At 40.8% G+C, this 11,686-nt stretch overlaps 1 non-coding gene across 1 annotated transcript; it reads right to left on the reverse strand.

Annotated features, from left to right (window-relative positions):
• Positions 1-598: 598 nt before the first annotated feature.
• Positions 599-705, reverse strand: LOC139845798 (small nucleolar RNA R71). The gene has a single exon (XR_011758554.1). It is a non-coding gene; the product is annotated as a small nucleolar RNA R71 (small nucleolar RNA).
• Between the last annotated feature and the right edge of the window lie 10,981 nt (positions 706-11,686).

Raw genomic sequence — 11,686 nt, forward strand, 5'->3', positions numbered from 1 at the left:
CAAAGGACAGTGGCCTAGGATTTGGCTGCCAGCATTTTTGGAACCACGGAGATACATCCGCTGATGTTCAGAGCAGTGCGTGGGACCAGGCTACGAGTCAGTATATGGCCGAGGATGTTACCCAAGGTCTGGGAGGTATGGGTATGAACCCAAATTGGGGAAGAGATCTGCAAGAGGGTAATCCGATTGGTCATGGTCTACGGTTAATCAAGAACAACAAGATGATCCAAATGACACGCCAATGTTGAATGCTAATTTGGTTGCACCTACCTTGGTGTCTCCGACTATTACAAAACCACCAATTGGATCCGATAATTGGAAGATTGAGGGAAAATTCTTCACAATGATCAAAGATATGTTCTTTCATGGGTTAATAGAAAACAATCCTTTCGAGCACATTTAACAATTTAACGACATTTGTGATATCTAAAAAAAAGAGGATGTGATTGATGACGCTTTTAAGTTAAGGGCATTCCCCTTTACACTTCAAGGAGAGGCGAAAGTATGGTTAAGGAACTTACCTTCCGATTCTATTAGGACTTTTCAAGATTTAATCGATGCGTTTATCAATCACTTCTTTCCACCATCAAAGGCGGAACGACTTAGAATGGAAATTAATGGGTTCGCTCAATGGAGTGATGAGTCTTTGTATGATGCATGGATACGTTTTAAGAAGATGTTACGAGCTTGTCCACCGCATGGTTTGACAAAGAAGGAGTATATTAACACTACCGGGGAACTAATGCTTTGACAAGATAAACTCTTGATGCGTCCGCGGGTGGAGTGTTTATGTATAAATCACCAAATGCGGCCAAAACTTTGCTAGAGGATATCTCGGTTAATACATACGAATGGGCTCCATCACCTCGAGATTTACCAAGGAAAAGTGTAGCACAAGTAGAGATTGATAATGGGCAAGTCACACTTGCAAGCTTAAACAATCAAATTCAAATGTATGGGAAAGAGTTGAAAAAGCTAGAACAATCGATCGTCGCTATGCAAGTAGGTTGTCAAAGGTGCGAAGGGCCACATCTCACCAAGAATTGTCCCCAAATTAATCAATGCAACCATATTGATTTGGATGGCATTCCCATGAATTCGGATGCTCATGTCAACTATGTGAGTAATCAAAACTATCAAAGGAGTGGAACATCAAACCAAAGCTACTATAACCCTAACCAAAAGCAAGTCTCGTTCAATAATCAAACTAAGACACCACCCGGATTTACAAATCAAAACCAAAATCAAAGTTACAACCCAAACGATAACCAAAACCGAAATAACAACTTCCAATACCAAAACCAAAAACCTTACAACAATCAACCTTATAACAACCAACCCAACCCAAATTATCAAAACAACCAAGGCTATAATCAACAACCTCAACAAAACACTCAACAATCCCAACCTTCAAAGAGCCTAGAAGAAATCATGCAAAATTACATAAAGAGGCGGGGACAACGAAGCATTTATGTTAAAGGAGAACGAGTTCTTAAAGCAACAACTGAAGCACCAACAAGCTTCATTTCAAAACCTTGAGAGCACCGTTGGGAGACTTTCTAACCAAGTTTCTGAAAGACCTCAAGGCACCTTACCATCCAACACAAAAGTCAACCCGAACAACAATTACAATTGAAAGCACCAACCAAAACCCTAATTACCCAAGAGTGATTCCTATTGAAAGCACCAACCAAAACCCTAATTACCCAAACCAAAATGAAAATGTCAATGCCATAACCAGTCGAAGCGGCCTAACCACTCAAGGGATTGAAGATCCCCATCCACAACCATTTATCACCCAAGAACCAATACCAAACTTTATTGAAGAGGAAATCGGGGATAGTAAGGAGAAGGGTAAAGAAAAGGTCGACTCAACCAAGGGTATGGGTAATGATGAAATGGGTAAGAAAAAAGGTAATGAGCCTTTGAAGGCTACGAGACCGGTGCCATATCCAAAAGCTTTAATGAAGGACAAGTTCGTACCTCAATACAAAAAGTTTCAAGGTATGATGAAAAATGTCTCGGTCAACTTGCCAATCACCGATGTGCTAAAAGGAATGCCAAACTACGGTCGGTTAATCAAGGAGCTAATATCTCAAAAGGGTAAATATCATGATGAAACATCTTTCTTTATTGAAGAGGAATGCAACAAGATTCTTGTATCAAGGCCAAGGATTCCTAAGAAGTTAGGAGATCCGGGAAAATTCATTTTTCCTTGTAAGTTTGGTGACTCGAAAGACTTCAATGCACTTGCCGATTTGGGTGCAAGCATTAACCTAATGCCCCATTAACTTTACGAGAGACTCGGCCTTGGGACTCTTAAATTGTAACGACCCAACCCGTTAACCAACCAAAACTGTGAAATAAAAAAAAATTCGAAGCAGGCCTGCCCAGGCTGGGTGCGCGGCGCGCACCCCTACCTGTGCGCGGCGCGCACAGGGCCTGGCAGCCCACTGTCCAAAATGTTCCGTTTTCATAAAAAGATCTAACACTTCCCATCATTTTTAGGCGAAATGCTTTTCACATCATATTAGTATAAGTAAAACAAGCACGAATCAATGATAAAACGAGTTTTACATTGCGGGGCCCACATATGCCCAAAATGCCATTAAGTACGAAATACGAGTTTCGACCACAAAAAAGTTTAATTGCCAAACGTCACTAGAGCATGGTGTTTGGGGTTAAACTACCCAAATCTTGGTCGAACTTCCAAAAAGCTAAAACCCCTGAGGCGCCACTAGTCCAAGCGAATACCTTTTCCTTTAACCTAGCCGGATCCTAAAAAGGTAAACAACGAGAGGGTAAGCTAACGCTTAGTGAATGCAATAATTATGCATATACATATATAATACACCTACTTGCAAGCACTTACACAATTACCTCATACACGCTAGCAATTTACATAGCATACCATCGCAAGTATAACTCTAAACCCTTCAAGATCACAAGCTAGCACCACAATAGCATATATATAACCCGAATGATATAATATACTACAATACAACGCATAATTAAGGTTAACCAACACACAAGGGAATGGTACTTCGAATTTCCCATCGGTGTTCATAACAACCGTTACTGTACAACGAAATATATCACTAACCCCGAGGTGACACAGACAACGAAATATCCGTTCAAGCAATCGTTAGTGTACAACGAAATATATCACTAACTCTTGGGCAATTTGAACAACGAAATATCCATCGTTAGTGTACAATGAAATATATCACTAACTCTTGGTGGTATAAACAACATATACACCGGCCCTTTCCCCGCCCTTCAAATAGATACATTATATACACACATGTATAATCATTCCACTCACCTTGTCGACTTGGCGAGATTTCCAATAACACTTGTAACTTCAAAGCGAGTCACCTAACACAATTAATTCTCAATTAATTCACATAATAAGTTGGACTTTCCACCAACTAGACCCACTAGTGTATTTATGACCCATTTGCACTATAAACACTCATTAGATGTCAATACTCCCAACTAATCACTAAAAGCTAGCGATTAAGGTTCTAAGACTTCCATCAACACATAAATAGGGTGTTTTCATACATAATTTAACCCACTAGGTCAAACCTACCCATTTGACCCATTTCAAGTCCACCATGAACCCTAGAACCAATTTTATTAACAACACAAGTAAGCTAGTGAATAACTAACCATTATAGACTCAATAACACCAATTATTACCTTGAAACCCTAGGTTAGTCATCCTTGAGTCCTAATAACTCAATCTTACCCAAAACCCCCAAAATCACCATTAATGGGTTTTGTGTTCATCACTAACCCCCAAAATCACCATTAATGGGTTTTGTGTTCATCACTAACCCAAGTTCTAACCTTTAAACAAATTAAATCAAGGAAATCAAAATTAGAACTTACCAACACAACCAAATTGTAGCTAGAGAGGGGATGAACAACTTTATAACCCAAGCTAAGACCCGAAACTAGCTCCTTCTTCCTTTACTTGAGCTTTCTCTCTCTAAATTTTGGGTTTCTCTTACTAGAATTAAAGTAGGATGAAAATGGTTGTTGAAAGTGGAGTTATGACTCACCCAAACCACTGATCTGTGACCTTAACTCGTCCCCAAGTGAAATTACCTCAATACCCTTCCAAAATATCTGATTAAAAGAAAAAGAACCCGGCTACAGTAGTGGTGCGCGGCGCGCACTATGGTCTGAACAGATTCTGATCACAGTTTAATTACACACAGTTCCCCTCGCTTTATGTACACTATATACACTTCTGTACGATAATAACTAGGGTGTTACAACTCTCCCCCACTTGAATCGGAGCGCATCCTCGCGATCCAAGCTGCATGACAAGCAGGAAGATAAACCAACATAAATTTTTTGGGTTCCCATGTAAATTCGGAACCTTTACTACGACGCCATTGGACCTTGAAGGTCCTCACCTCTTTGTTACACAACATTTTCACCTTCTCATCAAGTATAGCTATCGGCTCCTCAACATACAATAACTTGTTGTTTAATTCAATCTCATCTAGTGGCATCCATGATGAATCATCCGCAAGACACTTACGGAGATGGGAAACATAAAATGTATTGTGGATCCCCGCAAGCTCTTTGGGTAATTCCAAACGATACGCAACTTCACCAACACGAGCTAAAACCTTAAATGGCCCAATAAACCGAGCAGCTAACTTTCCCCGTTTTTGAAACCAAATAATACCCTTCCATGGCGAAACCTTAAGCATCACCATATCGCCTTCTTTAAATTCGATCGATCACCTATGTTTATCGACATAAGACTTTTGTCGATCTTGCGCCGCCTTTAAACGAGCCCGAATCATATCGATTTTGCTATTTTTCTCCAATACCAAGTCGGTGCTCCCGACTTCCCTTTAACCCACTTCGCCCCAACAAATCGGGGTTCGACACCTCCTACCGTATAACATCTCATATGGTGGCATTCCAATACTAGAGTGAAAACTATTATTGTACGAGAATTCCACCAATGGTAAATGTTCGTCCCAACTACCGCCAAAATCAATAATACACGCACGTAACATATCCTCTAATGTTTGATTCGTACGTTCGGTTTGACCATCTGTTTGAGGATGATTCGCCGTACTCATATTCACCCTCGTACCCATGTCTTCATGAAACTTCTTCCAAAATCGAGAAGTAAAACGCGTGTCCCGATCCGAAACAATAGACGCGGGAATGCCATGTCTCGATATCACCTCTTTAATGAACATCTTCGCGAGTGCCTCCGACGATATTGCTTCTTTAATAGGAAGAAACAACGCACTCTTCGTCAATCTATCGACAATCACCCAAATAGTGTCAAATTGGGTTCTTGCCGTTTTTGGCAACTTGGTAATAAAATCCATGGTAATATGCTCCCACTTCCACATTGGAATTTCTAGCGGTTGCAACTTACCATACGGCTTTTGGTGTTCGGCTTTAACTTGAAAACACGTGACGCATTGCTCAACATACTTAACAACATCGCGTTTCATGCCCGACCACCAATAATCTTTCTTCAAATCGAGGTACATCGTCGTCGCACCCGGATGAATAGAATATTTAGACTTATGCGCTTCATCAAGAAGCACCTTTCGGAAGTCACCCATCTTTGGCACCCATACTCTTTCTTGAAAAGATAACAACCCGCGCGAACCCATAGTAATGGATTTCGATTGCCCCACGATTCATTCCGCATGCTTGTTGTGAACGTAAGCCTCTATTTGAACTTCACCAAGCTTTTCGAGAAAATCGTTAGTAATAATCATACGTAACAATCCTAATCGTAACGCCGGGTAGTGACTCTTTTGGCTTAACACATCCGCGACCACATTCGCTTTGCCCGGATGATAGAGTATCTCACAATCATAGTCCTTCACCACATCCATCTATCTACGTTGACGATAATTCAAATCCCGTTGATCAAAAAGATGTTTCAAACTCTTGTGATCCGAATAAATCATACACTTGACACCATACAAGTAATGGCGCCAAATTTTCAAAGCATGGACCATCGCCGCTAATTCGAGATCATGAGTCGGGTATCTCTTTTCATGTTCCTTTAATTGGCGAGAGGCGTAAGCGATGACTTTACCTCGTTGCATTAGAACACACCCGAGCCCATTCAAAGAAGCATCACAATAGACCGTCATATCATCTACACCTTCTGGCAATACTAAGACCGGAGCTTTACACAATTTCTCCTTCAATAATTGAAAAGCGATTTCTTGCTCGTTTTCCCAATTAAAACTCGCGTTCTTCCTCGTCAATCTCGTCAATGGAGAAGCAATTTTAGAAAAGTCTTGGATAAACCGACGATAGTAACCGGCCAATCCGAGAAAACTTCAGATTTCCGTAGGCGTAGTCGGTCGTCCCCAATCCTTTACCGTCTCTATCTTCCTCGGATCCACTTGAATACCATTCTTGTTCACAATATGGCCAAGGAATTTAACCTCCCTTAGCCAAAATTCACATTTTGAGAATTTAGCAAACAACTGCTCTCTTCTCAACGTCTTCAATACTTCACGCAAGTGGTGTTCATGCTCCGTCATGCTCTTAGAATAGACAAGAATATCGTCAATGAACACAATTACCGACTTGTCCAACATAGGTTGGCACACTCGGTTCATAAGATCCATGAACGCCGCCGGTGCATTCGTAAGACCGAAAGGCATAACCACAAATTTGAAATGCCCATAACGAGTACGAAAGGCCGTTTTCTCGATATCTTCCTCACGGACTCGCATTTGATGATAGCCGGACCGTAGGTCAATTTTTGAGAAGTACGTAGCGCCTTGAAGTTGGTCGAATAAATCGTCAATCCTAGGTAACGGATAACGATTTTTGATCGTCACTTTATTTAACTCCCGATAGTCGATGCACATACGCATACTACCATCTTTCTTCTTCACGAACAAGACCGGAGCACCCCATGGCGAAGCACTCGGTCGAATAAAACCCTTCTCAAGTAACTCTTGAATTTGATTCAACAATTCTTGCATTTCCGTTGGTGCTAAACGATAAGGATTTTTAGCAATGGGAGTAGCTCCCGGAACCAACTCAATGCGAAATTCGACTTGTCTTTCCGCCGGAACACCCGGTAACTCATCCGAAAAAACATCTTCAAATTCACTTACCACCGGAATTTCACGAATAGGTGGTGGCTCATCATGAGTATCAAAAACATGAGCAAGGAAAGCCATGCCACCGGTAACAACGAGACGACGTGCCCGTGCAAAAGTGCATATCGGCACCCGTCTCCTTCGTTTATCACCATGAATAATTAACTCTCCCCCACTTGGGGTCTTCACACGAATAGATTTTTCATGGCACGCAATATCGGCTCTATTATGATTGAGCCAATCCATACCAACCAGGATATCAAAATCACCCAACGTCATCGGAATGAGATCAATATTAAAGTTCTCGGAACCAAACAGAACATTACAATTCTTACACACATCAACCACTAGCACCGTCTTGCCATCCGCTATTTCGACTTCTACCAGACGACTTAACTTAGCTAACAGTTTATTAAGTTTAGGCACAAATTTTGGAGACAAAAACGATAAATTTGCACCACTATCAAATAGAATCCTTGCCGGATTAGAGTTAACCATGAAAGTACCTGAAACGACTTCATTGGATTGCTTAGCTTCGTCATTGGTAATCAAATAATTACGTCCCCTATCATACCCCGTCGCCTTCTCTATTCTCTTAACTTGATCATTTCGAAGTTCGGGACACTCCGACTTTCGGTGCCCTTCTTGTAGACAATTAAAATATGTGATCACATTAGTACGCGGTTTTGGGCAATCACGAGAGTAGTGACCTTTTTGCCCACAATTGTAACATGTGGTCACGTGAACACTAGGAGCACCCTTCTTCACGCTACCAACACTTTCGGATACTTCTTTACTCTTCTTGTTCGAAAAACTAGAAGCTTCAAACTTTCGTTTACTTGGCGCATAACTAACCGGACTCGGAGCTTGCGCTTCAAACCCCTTCACCACCGCCAAAAGCTTAGTTAAAGTCTCAACATGACCGATACTAATTTTACCCTTCAAATCATCTCTAAGGGTTGCATGAAAGTCTTCCATTAGCATTTGATCATTTCCCGCATACTCGGGGCAAAAACGTGCCTTAGCGAGAAAGTTGGTTTTGAGAGTGTTTAGGTCCAAAGACCCTTGACGCATGTTCCTTAACTCGTTGCGCAATTTGGAAAGATCCGCTTGCGTACGATATTCAAGGAAAAACTCTTTCTTGAAATCCGCCCAAGATAACCCTACAAAAGCCGCATCACCCACCATATCAATTTTACCATTGAGCCAATCTTTAGCATGACCCCTCAACAAACTAGTAGCAAGTCTAGTCTTCTTCTCGGGTGGGCACTCGGTCGTGCGAAAACAACCTTCAACATCGGAGATCCAAGCCGCACTTTTCATGGGGTCGGGATCCCCGTGAAAGTGAGGAGGCTTAGTCGCCAAGAAGTTCTTATAGCTAAACTCCAACTCGCCCACATTTTGAGGTCTAGGAAACCTCTTTTCAACTTCTTCTTTGACGGCATTAGTCATCCGTTCTTGAATCATATCAACAATTTGTTCCGAAACCGACTCTTCGAATATTTGTTTAACCCTTCGTGAGAAAACCGAAACATAGTTTTCTAAAGCGGTCTCGATCTTGGTAGTCATCTCATCTTCCTCTACATGAGAGGGACCACCATTGCCATTCGTATTCGTTCCTTTTCTCGTCTTCATTCTAAAGATTAAAAACGGATTAGACATCACCAACAATTTAATACACATATATACCTATGCATATGACCGCACACACACCACATCAAGCTCGATACTTGTCGTACATCCTTGCTTGACTTGACTTGCAACCGTAATAGTGGTCGCGACTCACTATTACGCTTACATGCCGTGCCATGCTCAAACGTATCACAATCATCTTGCTCGATGTTCAAAATGATATCACACGATTAGTAACATCATAACATAGCATAGTTGTCCACTTATGCATCAAAGAACTAGCTAAACCCCGCACTGACCCGTAGTCCTACAAGTCCCGCATATAATTCCACAACACAAAAGTCTAAGTCTAGGCGCCTATCTCAAGTCACCTAAATCCCTTAGACCATGCTCTGATACCACTTGTAACGACCCAACCCGTTAACCAACCAAAATTGCGAAATAAAAAAAAATTCGAAGCAGGCCTGCCCAGGCTGGGTGCGCGGCGTGCAACCCTACCTGTGCGCGGCGCGCACAGGGCCTGGCAACCCGCTGTCCAAAATGTTCCATTTTTGTAAAAAGATCTAACACTTCCCATAATTTTTAGGCAAAATGCTTTTCACATCATATTAGTATAAGTAAAACAAGCACGAATCAATGATGAAACGAGGTTTACATTGCGGGGCCCACATATGCCCAAAATGCCATTAAGTACGAAATACGAGTTTCGACCACAAAAAAGTTTAATTGCCAAACGTCACTAGAGCATGGTGTTTGGGGTTAAACTACCCAAATCTTGGTCGAACTTCCAAAAAGCTAAAACCCCCGAGGCGCCACTAGTCCAAGCGAATACCTTTTCCTTTAACCAAGCCGGATCCTAAAAAGGTAAACAACGAGAGGGTAAGCTAACGCTTAGTGAATGCAATGATTATACATATACATATATAATACACCTACTTGCAAGCACTTACACAATTACCTCATACACGCTAGCAATTTACATAGCATACCATGGTAAGTATAACTCTAAACCCTTCAAGATCACAAGTTAGCACCACAATAGCATATATATATAACCCGAATGATATAATATACTACAATACAACACATAATTAAGGTTAACCAACACACAAAGGAATGGTACTTCGAATTTCTCATCGGTGTTCATAACAACCGTTAGTGTACAACGAAATATATCACTAACCCCGAGGTGACACGGACAACGAAATATCCGTTCAAGCAATCGTTAGTGTACAACGAAATATATCACTAACTCTTGGGAAATTTGGACAACGAAATATCCATCGTTAGTGTACAACGAAATATATCACTAACTCTTTGTGGTATAAACAACATATACCCCGGCCCCTTCCCTGCCCTACAAATAGATACATTATATACACACATGTATAATCATTCCACTCACCTTGTCGACTTGGCGAGATTTCCAATAACACTTGTAACTTCAAAGCGAGTCACCTAACACAATTAATTCTCAATTAATTCACATAATAAGTTGGACTTTCCACCAACTAGACCCACTAGTGTATTTATGACCCATTTGCACTATAAACACTCATTAGAGGTCAATACTCCCAACTAATCACTAAAAGCTAGTGATTAAGGTTCTAAGACTTCCATCAACACATAAATAGGGTGTTTTCATACATAATTTAACCCACTAGGTCAAACCTACCCATTTGACCCATTTCAAGTCCACCATGAACCCTAGAACCAATTTTATTAACAACACAAGTAAGCTAGTTAATAACTAACCATTATAGACTCAATAACACCAATTATTACCTTGAAACCCTAGGTTAGTCATCCTTGAGTCCTAATGACTCAATCTTACCCAAAACCCCCAAAATCACCATTAATGGGTTTTGTGTTCATCACTAACCCAAGTTCTAACCTTTAAACAAATTAAATCAAGGAAATCAAAATTAGAACTTACCAACACAACCAAATTGTAGCTAGTGAGGAGATGAACAACTTTATAACCCAAGCTAAGACCCGAAACTAGCTCCTTCTTCCTTTACTTGAGCTTTCTCTCTCAAAATTTTGGGTTTCTCTTACTAGAATTAAAGTTGGATGAAAATGGTTGTTGAAAGTGGAGTTATGACTCACCCAAACCACTGATCTGTGACCTTAACTCGTCCTCAAGTGAAATTACCTCAATACCCTTCCAAAATATCTGATTAAAAGAAAAAGAACCCGGCTACAGTAGTGGTGCGCGGCGCGCTCCTTTAAGGGTGCGCGGCGCGCACTATGGTCTGAACAGATTCCGATCACAGTTTAATTACACACAGTTCCCCTCACTTTATGTACACTATATACACTTCTGTACGATAATAACTAGGGTGTTACATAAATCGACCCGGATTAGGATAAGATTGGCTAACCATTCATTTGACACCGCTATTGGTATCGTCGAGGACATCTTGGTTAGCATTTACACCTTGGTGTTCCCGGTTGATTTTGTTATCATGGAGATGAAGGAGGATCTTTAAGTCCCCCTCATCTTAGGAAGACCAATATAGCAAAGTTGTAAGTTTGAAGGATATTTGTATGTGATATATTATTATAATCAGTTTTCCACATGGAATTGTAGTAGTTGAATTGTATATTAGCTACTAAGTATGAACTTAACGGGTAGGTAGTACCCGAATTTAAACTTATAAAATGCTCATATGAAGAAAAAGCTTTTATAAATGAGTTCATATTATGCTACGAAATACTATTGACTACTCTTAATATTCGGTATGATTAACTCGATTCAGTTGGCTATTTTGAAGGAAATGGCACCGACTACTGGACACACCATGAATATGAGCGAAGAAGAATTTCGTACCTTTCTTGCTGCAAACATAGCCGCAGTACAGGCTGCGCTACATACCAACAATAACTCTGAATCTAGCAATGCAGCTAATGGTGCAAGAAATCGT

The sequence above is a fragment of the Rutidosis leptorrhynchoides genome, chromosome 4, assembly GCF_046630445.1.
Source record: "Rutidosis leptorrhynchoides isolate AG116_Rl617_1_P2 chromosome 4, CSIRO_AGI_Rlap_v1, whole genome shotgun sequence".
Lineage (NCBI taxonomy): Eukaryota > Viridiplantae > Streptophyta > Magnoliopsida > Asterales > Asteraceae > Rutidosis > Rutidosis leptorrhynchoides.